This window comes from Sceloporus undulatus, chromosome 3 (genome assembly GCF_019175285.1).
Source record: "Sceloporus undulatus isolate JIND9_A2432 ecotype Alabama chromosome 3, SceUnd_v1.1, whole genome shotgun sequence".
NCBI lineage: Eukaryota > Metazoa > Chordata > Lepidosauria > Squamata > Phrynosomatidae > Sceloporus > Sceloporus undulatus.
The window spans coordinates 207058543-207073441 of record NC_056524.1 but is presented as its reverse complement, the minus strand read 5'-3'; positions in this window follow the sequence as shown (position 1 = coordinate 207073441).

Below are 14899 nucleotides of genomic sequence, written 5' to 3'. Positions count from 1 at the left end.
TTCTAAATTGACTGATGTGCTACATCCTACAGCTTTTGAAATAAAGTGGATTCCATTGCTTTTATTCAAGATGTCTTCCAAGGTTCATTACGTTACAAGAAAGCATTGAAAAACACAGATGCAACATGGCACAAAGATTGAGGTGCTTCCAGATTAATCCAGGATCTGAAAATTTTGCTTCAACCATTCATACTTTGGATCTGGATAAATCTTAAATTGAAACATGAAACAGTCTGGTTCAGACAGATCCAAGATGTCTCCATTAGGAGAATAGTAGTTAATATTAAGTTAGAGGGAAAGAGAGGTAGGAGGAGAAGCTTGCTAGTGGTGACATAAACACAAGTGAAACAATTAGCACAATTAGCAGAAACAATTCATGACCCTTATTGAAGCTTATTTAAGGATGCATTTGGTTTTAAATGTGTTGAAGCAGATGCAATTTATATGGAGGGTGCTTGTGTTTTTATTTCACTATGTTTTATGTGTGTTTTTAAAACTGCTTTTAACTTTTTAGTTGGTGCTTTTATAAACAGAAGTTTATTTTCGTTATGTTAACCCTTTTTTAAAAGAGTTATAATGGCTGGAAACCTGTATCAACTACTTAACTAACATCTTTTGACTCGACCTCCCAAGATCTGATGGAAATGTCATCCAACCATTTTCCAATCACTGGCAGAATGGATCTCCTTCTCTCCATGTATTTGATGTTTAAGAGGCAGTTTCAATTGTGAGAATAGTTTCACAATCATGCTTAAGCAGGCATTGTGAATACAAAACAGTTACCTTGATTTCCTCATCCATAACTGTTTCATATTCATGATTGCTACTTAGTCATGATTTTGACACTATTGCCACAATCAAAACTCCCTCTCAAACCTATTTATCAGCCATCAGATGTGTGGGGATCTCCATTCTGCCAGTGACTGGAGCAAGGTTGAATGACATTTCCATCAGGTTTGGGAGAACTGGGCCAGGAAAGATACAGGATTCTGGCCATTCTGTATTTAAAAGGTTTTATGCCACCTTGGATTCCCATGCTGAGTGAAAGGAAGGGTATTAAATAAATAAATATGTATATACATATATACAGTAGGAGTTGCCATACTGAGTCTCTGTTTGAATGCCTGAAAAATTCTGGCATAGACAGACTGTATACTTCACTACCACCACCATGCTTGAATAGTTAATTTTTATGCCCTTCTCATCTGCTTCCATAGAATGCAACCCAAACCCTACAGAATAATCTGTTCACTCACTGTGATGAAAAATAGACATTGTCTTATTACTTTAATATTTTGAAAAGTGTCAGCCACAATGTCTGTCTGCACACATACCAAAATGCAGCATTATGAATGGATATGGAGGTTCCCGTCTTCATTTCAAATGCTATGATTCTATGATGGAAATTTACCTATTGTACTGCTACCTCTCTCCCACTTAATATAAAATGTGGAGCAAAGCATGTAACAAATGGGCAGTTGCACATTATCCATCTGCATTAACATACATACTGAAAATCTTTTCAGAAGCCTTGGATAATAACTTAAATTAATTTCTCCATTTATGTAGGAATCCAGAATTGTACATGCATAAAATATCATGAACTTAAGTAGCTAAGAAGGTTCAGCCAGATAATGAAGTGCAAAATAAAGGCCATGTATTGCTTCCTTCACAACACTCCCATCATCTTCCCTCTCTTTGCTCCCACACTGCTCTTTTAAAAACCAATTCCTCTGAAACTTTAATAAATGAGTACTCAAAGTGATTATTCTCTGAGATGATAAAAGTGACATTTGGACTTTGGGATTAAAAGGTTGAAATAATTTCTCCCTTGGAAGAAATGAGTTTGCTTCTGACTAAAGAAAGGCACAAATATTGTTATAGTCAATCCAGGAGAGAATTAAGGAGAAAAAGTCTTGTAGGGTATTAAAGATTATTTTTTAAGGCTAAGTATCTGGGTCAATGTCTTAATAAATGGCTTCCTGGAAAGAACCTATTTTCTAATGATTAGGTCAATTAGGACTAATTACTCAATTGAGAAAGCATAGCCTACTGCCTGTTGTACATTATGTGCCTCCTTGTACTGAGAGCCTGTGAGACTATTAAGACATTCCCAGTTGCTCAAGTAAGGTCTTAGCTGATACTCTAGTTTAACAAAGTATCTTCTAGTGTTAAATGAATTAATTATTACCCCAACCTTACAAATAAAACTTCAAATGCCATTTTCATACTCACATCCTTGAAAAACATACAGCCCATCCTGAGTGATAAACTTCAGCCACATTATAATAGATCAGTTGCCTGCTCATATTCTAATATTAGGCTATGTCATATGTTGGCTCAGACTTGCAAAGCCCTATGTAGATTAGGTCCAGGCTGTCTGAAAGTCCTGTTGTTTAGTCTCAGCTGCAGATTCAATTCTTTAATTATGAGCAAACATGTATGTAAATTGAATTGATTCAATAGATCTGCTCTAGTGTATTAACAGGATTTCAGACTGCATCTCCCTGTACGACATAAGACTTGAGATCCTCAGGAAAGGGTTTTTTTCCTCTCAATTCTACACCTGTCACAAACCTGCCTGGTGAGACCACACAAGGTGGCTATGCAATGGTTTTTCCTAGGCTGTGGAGCTAGGGAAGCTAGCCATGGGAAGCCATGAGATGACCTCTGCTTGGTTTGCTTCTGACAGCAAATGAAAATCTATTCATTTAAGCAGGCACTGATCATTAAAGGTCTTTCAATAGTGTGTATGTATTGCATTTTTATCCCTACTGATATGTCTTAAAATGATTTGATATAGTTTTGAATTAGTGGTATTTGCACACGATAGTTTAATTGTATGTGTATTTTTTTAACAACAACAAAAAAAAGCTTTGACCTTTGGGGTGTTTTAGCCTTCAGTAAGCCACCTTGAGTCCCATATTGGAAGAAAAACAGGACAATAAATAGATAAATAAATAGAATATGTTACTATATGCCTGCAATACCCTTTCACCTTCTAAACTGGGCAAACAGGTCAGCTTCTACATCAAAGAATAAACAGTCAGAAATATAGGTCAGAAATGGTAATGTTAAAAAACAGTGGGGGAATATCTTAGCCTGGCAGACTATTTTGTTCCAACTAGGGATATAAATCTTGACTTGATTAACTCTCACACAATAAACAAGAAATTTGAACCATTTTATTCTTTGATGCTAGGTACTGTGAAAGGACAGTCTTTCATTTGACTGATATAGGAGGAAAATCTCCATATTTTTGTGAATGGTGTTTATGCATTTGTGTGAAATGTACCACACTGGAAAATCTGACAGTTTTGCACTTGTTGCATTGGGAGGGTGTGTCTTCATACTCAATCAGCCTACCTCTGCAGTAGAGCTTGGAACATTAGATTTGAAACTTAATTTGAATGTTAAAAATTGGGAATTCGAAAATTAACTCACCAGTAAAGACCTGGAACAACTACTAAGAAAGATCAGGAAGAAAGTTCAAAGGCAGACCAATTGTTGAATATAAAGAAAACAGAAATAATGACTATAGAGAAGAAATTTGAATTAGACAACAAAGAAATAGAAATAGTAAAAGAATTCTCATATTTGGGATCAAACATTGATAGAAATGGAAACTTCAGCCAGAAAATCAGAAGAAGATTAAGAAGGGGAAGGACAGCTATGAAACACCTAGAGAAGATCCTAAAATGCAGGGATATACAACTGAGAACAAAAGTTAGAATCACAAGCCATTGTCTTCCCTATTGCCATGTATGGATGTGAGAGCAGGACAGATAAGGAGGAGGATAGTAGGAAAATCGACTCATTCAAAATGTGGTGCTGGAGAAGAATGCTAAGAATTCCATGAACAGCCAAAAAGACCAACAAGTGGGTCCTGGAATAGATCAAGCCAGAAATTCCCTAGAAGCTAAGATGACAAAACTCAGGTTGTCGTACTTTGGACACATCACGAGAAGGCATGAATCATTGGAAAAAACAGTAATGCTAGGAAAGGTAGAGGGAAGTAGGAAGAGAGCAAGGCCACATGCAAGATGGATGGGCTCTATTAAAGAGATCACGAGTATGAGTTTGCAGGAGTTGAGCAGAACAGTGGGGAACAGATGGTTTTGGAGATGTCTCATCAACAGGGTCGCCATGGGTCAAGATTGAATTGAGGGTAGTTAACAACAACAAATGCTATTAACTGCCATCAAGACCTTGACGTATGACAATTCTCTGAATGAGAGACTGCCAAGACATCCTGTCATCAATATCTGACTCAGGTCCTGCAAACTCAGGGATGTGGATTCCTTGACTGAGTCTTGCAATATGGTCTTCCTTTTTTCTACTACCTCTCACATTACCAACTTTTCTAGGGAGCCACGTTGCATCATGATATGACCAAAGTAAGATAGCCTCAGCTTTGTCATTCTGGCTTTTAGGGACAGTTCAGGCTTGATTTGCTCTAATACTCAGTTATTTATTCTTTTTGGTAATCCATTGTATCTGTTGAATTCTCCTTCACTTCATTTTCACATTTTTAGTGTAATTTTTCATAGCCTTATTCATCTTAGCTAATTTATAAGGTGTAACATACCATCAAAATTGCAGCTTGTAGTAGTTTTCTTTCATATTGAAGTTTAAAATAGATTTTAATCTTTTTCACCAAGTTTTTTTCTCATTGGTCTAAACGTATACATTGACTAATGTCTTGGGCCCATTTTATCATATGTGATTTTATTAATTCATCTTCCATTTCAAATTTCAAAAGCATTTTGTAAAATTTACTTATCCGATGTTTATTTTTCTGATTTTATTATTTTTAAAAATCCGGATCTGCTTCTCCAATTGTGTTTGATTTTACATCCACAATAAATCAACAAAAATTATTAATGGTCATTATTTTTGTTTTATTAATCTTCAGCTGTAGTCCTGGTTTTGTACTTTTTTCCTGATTTTCTTCAACAGCCATTCCATGTTTTTACTATTTTCTGGTATTTTCTTTCACTGGTATATACACTAATAATTAAACTCATTTAATTCAATAGGTTGTTGTTAGTAAAGGGCAAAGCAGACTGGCAAAAAAATGCTGGCTTTGGGATGGTGTGGAGGTGTGCCGTACACATGCTGCATGCCCCAATGCCACCCCAATGCTGATGCATCCCACTGACCACACAGTGGGTGGCATCATAGCATTTCTGTGACACGGCGTTTACACGTGCCACACCACAGAAATGCGTGAAAAAAGCCACAGTGGCAGAAAGGAATGACATTTTGCTGCCACTTTTTTGGCCAGAAAAATGCTGGATTGGGGCCACGGTGTGCGATTGCCACAGCCCCGATCCAGCGCTCAAAGCATTAAGCACCCCTTTATGGCCGTCTGGTTTGGTCCTAACTCTTTGATCAAAATTTGCAGAGAATGGCATGGAAACTGTCCCTGTTGAACTTAGAGCATCACATATTGTTACTAGAGCCTTCTAAAGGAATTTTTGCCCTTTTAAAATTGCCTTCCTACAATCTGGAATTTTTCTCCACATGAACTACAAAGCCTACAATAGGATTATTGCCTGGTCCAGCGCAATCTGGGAAATGTGAGGCTGTCTCAAATCATGGGGTCTCATGTTATAATTTATCCAATTCAGTTTGTCACTCTTCTACATCTCTTTTATCCTCATACATGCCATTCATTTTTCAAATGCTTCATGTGTAAAGTTTCATAAAGAGTGATTTACTGCAGTTAGAGGGCACTGATCCATCACAAATACAGGCATATGTGAATAGCTATAAAGATTGGCCAATGAATTAAGAGCAGGGAATTCAGAATGTGAAATTTCTGAGCATATGCAGAATAATTTTCTGAACAACTGAAGGTCACTGCATTTTTTGCTTCTCTGTTCCCAGTTAAGAAGAGTGGTTTACAAAGATTGGTGGTAGTGCACAGGGTTTGCTGGCAGGAGCCAGGGCCTCAAACTATAATGTATGCCATCAAGTAATGATAAAGCATAATAATCAAATATCTAATAAGACCATTTATTATATGATAATATGAGCTCATATTATCCAAAATGTATAATTAAGTGGAGATAAGAAGATGTGGGGCAAGTAAAAAGAAGTATGGGAAAGGAGAGGAGCCAAGAGAGAGAAAGGGAAATTAAGAATGGATATGAAAAAAAAAAAAAATCACTTAATTATCCATGAGGCTAGTACTGTGTAATACACCAAATAAGAGTAAAAGGTTCATTGCAGCTCATCCAAAAATATTATAGCATATATTATACAATAATATAGAATAGAAAACAATCCACAATATAATCAGTGGCAGGGATTTACTGAAGTGTATGCACTCTTATCTCCCAGAAAGACTCCTTATAAAACCAATTTCTTCCTTTCATTCTATGCAGATCTATGAGGCCACCTGCCTTTTGGCCTAAAAGACCTGTCTGAAAAGTGCAGATATATTGAAGAAGAAGGAAACGGTAGGGCCACTGCGTGAAGATGGCAAAATGCTAACGGGGACAGAGAAAAGGCAGAATTACTCAACACCTTTTTTGCTACAGTCTTCTCAGAAAAGGCAAAGGGTGCTCAACCTGAGAATAATGGAGCAGAGGACAGAAAAGAGGAATTTCAGCACAGAATAAGTAAAGAGATAGTACAGGAATACCTGTTTAACCTAAACAAATATAAGTCTCCAGAACCAGATGAACTCCATCCAAGGGTATTAAAAGAACTGGCAAATGTAATATCGGAGCCATTGGCAATAATATTTGAAAACTCCTGGAAAACAGGAAAAGTGCCAGCAGATTGGAGGAGGGCAAACGTTGTCCCCATCTTCAAAAAGGGGAAAAAAGAGGATCCAAACAATTATCATCCAGTTAGTCTGACATCAATACCAGGAAAGATTCTAGAGCAGATCATTAAAAAGAGAGTCTGTGAACATCTAGAAAGCAATGCCATAATCACAAAAAGTCAACACGAGTTTCAGAGAAAGAAGTCATGCCAGACAAACCTGATCTCTCTCTCTCTCTCTCTTTTTTTTTTGATAAAATTACCAGCTTGTTAGATGAAGGGAATGCTGTGGATATAGTATATCTTGATTTCAGTAAGGCCTTTGACAAAGTTCCCCATTATATTCTTGCAAACAAGCTTGTAAAATGTGGGCTAGACAAGGCAACTGTTACATGGATTTATAATTGGTTGACTGGACAAACCCAAAGGGTGCTCAACAATGGCTCCTTTTCATCCTGGAGAGAAGTGATCAGTGAGGTCCCACAGGGCTCTGTCCTGGGCCCGGTACTGTTCAACATCTTTATCAATGATTTGGAGGACAAAATTGGGGGCATACTTATCAAATTTGCAGATGACACCAAATTAGGAGGAGTAGCTAATACCCCAGAGGACAGGATCAAGATTCAAAATGACCTGAACAGACTAGAAAACTGGGCCAAAGCTAACAAAATGAACTTCAACAGGGAGAAATGTAAGGTACTGCACTTAGGGTGGAAAAATGAAAAGCACAGATATAGGATGGGGGACACCTGGCTGAATGAAACTACATGTGAAAGGGATCTAGGAGTCCAAGTAGACAATAAGTTGAACATGAGTCAACAGTGCAATGCGGCAGCTAACAAGGCCAATGCGATTTTAGGCTGCATCAATAGAAGTATAGTGTCTAGATCAAGAGAAGTAATAGTACCACTCTATTCTGCCTTGGTCAGACCCCACCTGGAATATTGTGTCCAGTTCTGGGCACCACAATTCAAAAAAGACATTGAGAAACTGGAGCGTGTCCAAAAGAGGGCGACCAAAATGGTGAAAGGACTGGAAACCATGCCTTATGAGGAACGACTTAGGGAGCTGGGGGTGTTTAGCCTGGAGAAGAGGAGGTTAAGAGGTGATATGATAGCCCTGTTTAAATATTTGAAGGGATGTCATATTGAGGAGGGAGCAAGCTTGTTTTCTGCTGCTCCAGAAACTAGGACCCAGAGCAATGGATGTAAGCTCCAGAAAAAGAGATTCCACCTCAACATTAGGAGGAACTTCCTGACAGTAAGGGCTGTTCGACAGTGGAACAAACTCCCTCGGAGTGTAGTGGAGTCTCCTTCCTTAGGGGTCTTCAAGCAGAGGCTGGATGGCCATCTGTTGGGGATGCTTTTATTGTGATTTCCTGCATGGCAGGGGGTTGGACTGGATGGCCCTTGTGGTCTCTTCCAACTCTACAATTCTATGATTCTATTGCATATTTGTGTATTTAATCACAATACACAATAGAAACCAAACCAGAATATAATCAATAGAGGAGAAGTTGCCTTCTGTCTTTTTATCTAAATATACATAAAACAAAATTTGTGTGTGTGAGTGAGTGTGTCTGCCTTTACATCCTTGTCAACCTATGGTGACCCCATCAATTTCGTAGGGTTTTCCTCAGAGATAAATGTAAAGGTAGTCCCTTGACATGAATGTCCAGTTGAAATCAATTGTAGTGGCTGGTGCTTATCTCTGTTACTAAACAGAAGGATCAGCATTGTCTGAGGACTGCTCTGGTGATCATGTGGCCAGCATGACTGCACCGAATGCTGTTACCTTCCCACCAAAGTGGTACCCATTTATCTACGTGCATTTGCATACTTTCAGACTCTGGTACTAGTGACAGGACCTCACCCCAGCATGTAGCACTCAGGCCTCGACCTGCCAACCTTCCAATTTTCTGATCATCAGAACTGGTGTCTTAACCACTAAGCCACCGCATCCCTCCTTAGGCAAAAAAATATTCAAAGTGGCTTTGCCAGTAGTCTAGAGCACTATTAGGTTCTGGGCTCAGTACAAGGTTTTGGTTATTACCTTTAAAGACCAACATGGCTTGAGTCCAGCCTATTTGAGGGATTGGCTACTTCCATATTGAATGTATTTTAATACATTCAAATATTAGTTAGAAAATATAGGCATAAAGATACAAATTGTGAATTTGTATATTGACTAGATAGCTCAACTGAAAAGATACATTTTGAGGTTCGTACAGTAAAATTTTAAAACTGAACCTAATGGTAAAATCTGTTATAAAATAAGGTCTGCTGGAAGGATCCTCATTTGTGTCCCACCAGTGAAATTAATATACTGTAAAGACATGAGAGATGGGCTTTTCTGCTCTGGTGTCACAGTTGTGACATTCTCCTGCCTTGAAAACCTGACTGACACCAACTTTGGCTTCCTTTAACAGTAAGTAAAATACTGGTTTTTATTAAAGCCAGCAGTGAAGGGTTTCTAATAATTTTATCTAAATTGTACACATATCTAGTTTTTAAAAGGTTTTCACTTATTTTAAATTGTCATGCTGTTTAATCCAGTTTTAGATGGTTTAAATTATATTTTACTACTTTTACATTTTACATTGTTTCAGTTGGCTTACATTTATCTTTATTGAGCACCACCCTGAGATCTTTTGATACTGAGTGAGATATAAATATTTAAATAAATACACAAATACAAATAAATTCTAAGATGAAATTTCAGAACAGATTCCATTTCAGTTCTAGGATTATCATAATGCCTCTTAGAATTACTTTGTTTGTTTAATTAGAACTGTGTAAAATGGGAGCAGGTGAGGAAGGTTTATTATCTGATTGAAGATATACTATACATGTAATTATAGGTACAAATAAAACTATTATTAAAACCCTGCTGTTTTAACAGTTATTTGTTTCTAATCATTTCCTAATAAAGGGGGAGAATGGCAAGGGTGAGCAGGAATAATTTGCTGCTAATCAAGAATAATAAAGTGAGTAGTCTAATTTCCTCATCAAACATCTCTGATTAGAATGTCATTAAAGCTCTCTGCTTCCAATTGATTACATGTTGATTGAGAGGAAGTTAGACTACCGAGGAAAATAAAGAAGAAAAATAAATTTAGTTCTGGGGATAATTCCTGTAGGACTAACACTGTAGTGATATACATGACTGATCAGAAGTAAGTCCCATAGAGTTACACAGAGCATGTAATTAGTTGGTGAAGGATTATACTCTAGGTAATTGCACTGTTGGGCTGCAGGTCTATACCTATGTACTCAAAAGTAAGCACAACTGAGCTGAGTGACTGTAGCATAAGCTTTCATAGACTGAGGCCCTATACAGACCAGCCTGAAAGGCCAGCCTGTTGGTGGAGTCAGCATGCAGTGTCCTGACGATGGACACCCTGACTCCGCTCCAAGGTGTCATGATGCAACGTGCCATTCCAGATAGCATACGGCATCATGGTGCTCCTCCAACACTGCATCTGTACAGCCTCACTGCTGCGGCTATGGCACCCTTTGGAGGGTGCCCAAAGGAGCCACTTTTCCCAACTTTTATTCTTGTCCCAGGTAATGGCATATAGAAAAAGTTCAAGTCAAAAATGCAAACAGGTTTCACCAGCCCCATTTAGGTATGAACAAAGGAGAATTTGATTTGGTTCATCTTATCTTTGCTCTGTATGGTAATTAAGGTATTTATTTCTCAAAAATGGCATCAACAAGAAACTTTTAGGAATGCAAATAATATAGTATAATTTTGTAGGACCAACCTGAAAATGCATTCCGTTTGAAACAAGGGATAAGAACAAAAGCCAGATAATGAAATAACATCTTCTGCTTCCTGTTCATGATTAGACAATGCTTTGGTTTTATTTCAGCTGTGCAGTATATGCTACTCAGCTTAATCAAACTGATCATCAAAAGAACAGTGACAGCTCACTTACAGCTGCAGTGGCAGCCCATAAATTCTACTGGGGAGAAAGATTATCAAGACCATCACTGTGCATGCTTCTTTTTCAGAGGACCCAAGTGAATGGTATGAAATGAATCCATTCAAATATGTTTTTGTGTTTTTCTCTTTTGACACTTGCTATCACTCCTCTGTCTGATAGATATGTTTGCTATCAATCCTCTGCAACTGGAATTCTGAATGTGCCTAAATTCAACTGAGAAATAAATTTGGAGATCTGAGGTGACTGTGGTGTGCAACAAGACTGACATTTGCATTCACTGAAGATGCAAGAATGGAATAGGCCAAGTCAATGCCAAGTTTTAAGTTGCTGATGTGAAAACCATGAAAAATTCAGAGTTTATTCTGCTGCCACTCTCTTCTATCCAAGCATTTGGTCTTGGTCTAGTGAATGGTGCAATTGCTACAAAAATAGAATATTGGCAGGATTAAAATATTACATGGGGCATAGAAGCGTATATTCTTTTTATGTCTTATAGAGATGTAAATCTTTGCTTCTTTTTCTTCTTGCATATGAGAATGAAAATTTTCATTTTTATTTTTATTTTTTTGCTTGCTAGGTAAGACTGAGAGGTATTGTACATTTTTAATCATTCTTTATGTTTCTAGACTTTCTCTGAGAAAATAATTGTTTGTACTTTGGCATTAGTGGGAAGACAGGCATTTTGTAAGAATCCTAGACTATGTGCTTTGTAATCTGCTCTCTTTTCCCACCTTGCTTGAAATGTGTCATTAAGACTTGGAGGGCCAGTTGTTTGGGCACAGATAACATTTTAAACCAAAAGCTTAATTTATATATTAAACCTGGAGGACTCTATAGAAATTCACCAGTCTCTAACTGTAAAAGTACATTAGAAATGCAGACTGAGAAAATGCCTCTCAAATTTTGTTTGAATAGATTCTAAAGCTACATTATTGCTAAACACACACAATTCCATGTTGTATAGCATTTGTGCTAAAATCAGCGTATGACGATATCTTCATAGTTGCCTCAGATCAATGAGAACTATATAAGTACTGGATCATCTGTATAAAGTAAAATAGATATGGTTCTACCTGTCAGATTAGGTGAATGTGAATTTATTTCAGAAATAATTTTAACCAAAGAATTAATGGAACTGTTGAATAACCTGGAGGGCAAGAACACAACTCTGTTAGATTTCAAAGATGTAGTCAATTGGCCTTCTTCGTTGCTTTTTGGTGAGGTCTACAAAGCGCTTGCTTTGTTTCTTTCCTTATCAGTGACTTCTCAGGTTTCTCTTTCAATTCTAAACTTTAAAATCTGAGATTTGGCTGCAGTGATGTAACATTTCTTTAAAATGATTTTCTTTTGAAAGTAGCAACTACCTTATTGTTTTTAACATTTTTAATTTTTGTCATACTTATGGCTTGCTTTTTGCAATTTTTTTTCTCTTGCGGACTCTACGAATCTTCAGTGTGTCTTTACTAGCTATAGGAATTTATTGGTGTTATTTTCTGGTACTATATCCTCTTTATCTGATTTTAACCAGGAGTTTTAACAAATTTCTACCAGAATAGTTAGAAATTTATTACATTTGGCCTCAAAGGATTGCATGTGTTTAATATTCTCTGAACAATGCAAGTTATCTTTCAGTTGAAAGACCCTCGCTGTTTGTTTTTGGGACCAGGCTAAGAGGCACTATAATTAATTTATTTTTTTGCATTACCTTTGCCTTAACATTAGGTCTTTCACTTGGTCAGTTTGGGTTAACCCTTGAGGTGCTGAAGTGTTTGCAAGAGACAACTCAGCAGCTAAACTGATAAGGCTGGTATATTCTTTGCAATCTTCATTATAAGAGAAACTCTTTAAAGTCAATGGCTTACTCTATGTTATTATGTGAGATGTGTAGTTTCTCAATCACCCTTTTGCACTTCCAGTTTATATAAAACTGTATAAATTGTGTTTAAGCCCTCTCTTTCCTTAAAGACAGATTGATGGCAAGTGAAGATAAGGCTGAGAATTTTATAGCATCTTTTAGTCAGTACCGTTGTCTTATATTATTCTCTTATTGAGCTTCTCTTGTTAAGGTTTTAAATTACCAGCCCACAAACAACAGCTGCCATTTATGTGTCCTCCGCTCCAAACTTTGAGTCTAAAACCCTCCTACTCATTCTTCTCATCCATAGTTCTATGGTGTGTTTTCTGTCTTCAGTGCCCTTGAAGTTAAAATTTCCTCTTGTACAGCTTCAGTTCACTTAATTAGATCACAGGGAGGACAGAGTAAAAAAAGTAAGAGTAGAAACAATAATAAAAGGAAAAAGAATAATATGTGAGTGAACATAAACACAACTGTCTCCCCACAACTTCCATCTTGCTCTCCCTGAGTTGATATGAGATGAGAGCCATCTTCAAATATCTGAAGGCTATATTGGAATGAACGTGCAGTGTTGACAAATAAACTGCAGTGCTAAGCAAGTACAATATGTTGTGCAACTGATATATGACTAAAATAATCAATGCCTTCTGTTTTTGCTTCTCGACTAAATTAGTAGAAGATAAGGAAACTATCTAGAGAATGAAAATTAGTAACTTGGAGAGGTAAAGGGGGTTCTTTCTACTCAAAATCCTATTATTTAAAGCTGAGCTTGTGGTCTGACCCAGCCAGGAACAATTTAGAGCCTCTGATTCTTTTCCCTCTGTTATTCAGTGTGTCTCAAACTTGGGGGAGGCATGGAAATTGCTTGGGGGGTATGTGTTCAAGACTTGGAGGCCCTGATACGCCCCTCTCTTCCTCCACTGTTTCCTGAATATTTTCTGTCCTGGAGGGGAGGGGAAAGGTAAGGAAAGCTGTTGGAGTAACCACCTCTGCTGGGGGATGATGGTGGTGGTGGAGGAGGAGGAAGAGTGGGGGGGGGGAGGTAATTGGATCATGGCCTCTGGTGCGACCCATCCTGAGCTGTCACTTTTTCTTCCCCCACACATCTTGCCACTGCCCTGGTAGCTAATATGAGGTGCTGCTGCAGCCTCAACTAGTGTGCCTGCTTGGTCCAGTGCTCCCTGGGCACATGACAGCTGAAGGATTCCTTTATCTCTTTGTTTGTGACATACACAAGCCTTTCTCTTGCTCTTGCTCTTGCTCTCCCTCTCACACACACATACACTCAGCTGCAAACTTTTTCTTGTTTGCTTTCTCTCTCATTCCTTAATCAGCTAATTCTTAGACACACACTGCCAAGTTATCATCTCTCTCTCCTTATCAGACACTAATTCGCATACATCCTTGAACTCTCTCACATGCCAATTCTCTCTCTCTCTCTCTCTCTCTCTCTCACACACACACACACACACACACACACACAGAGTGTGACACTCTTTCTCTCACACACTTGGTACATCCCTTGGTGTGTGAATGACTTTCTCACACACTCTCTTTCACACAGTAATGCTCTTTTGTTGACTCTCTCTCACTCAAATACATTCATTCTCAGTCTCACACACAAATTCTCTCTCTCACACACATACTTTCATAATCTCTCTTTTACATGCATATGTACTTGTGCACACTTGCATATACACAAGATAATGAAAGTTTCTTTCTGACTGTGTGTGTGAGAATAAATGAATATGTGTAAGTGAAAGAAAGAATGAATAAGCATGACTGAATGTGTATGTGTCTTGTGAGCATTGGTGTGAGTATGGCTGTTTGTGAAACAGTATGTGTAAAATTTACACATGTGTTGTATTAAATATTTAAATGAAATTGTTTTAATTTGAAAACTGTTTTCTCATAAAATGTGAACTATGAATATACATGAATCTGTAAATAAAAATACACACACACACACACTAAAAATATTTTTATTCACGTACTATGTCAGGTGAGGGGGTGTCTCCAGGACAAGGATAATAAATTTGAGAACCACTGATATAGCCCAGTGTTCCATCTTTATTATGTGAGATAAGTTTGTGATGCTACAGCTATTATCTGGCTATTCATCTTCAAACTTATGTTCTGATCATACACAAACATTACTGTACCTATGCAAAAAAGAGGAGATACTTTGCAACCATCCTCACCCCCTATTGTGTTCAAATGCAGTATTTATGAGTATGAGACTTGTTGAAATATTATATGGGAATGTAAAATGCTTATATCTCTGTCTTTTTGATATTTTGACAGTCAGATATTTGATG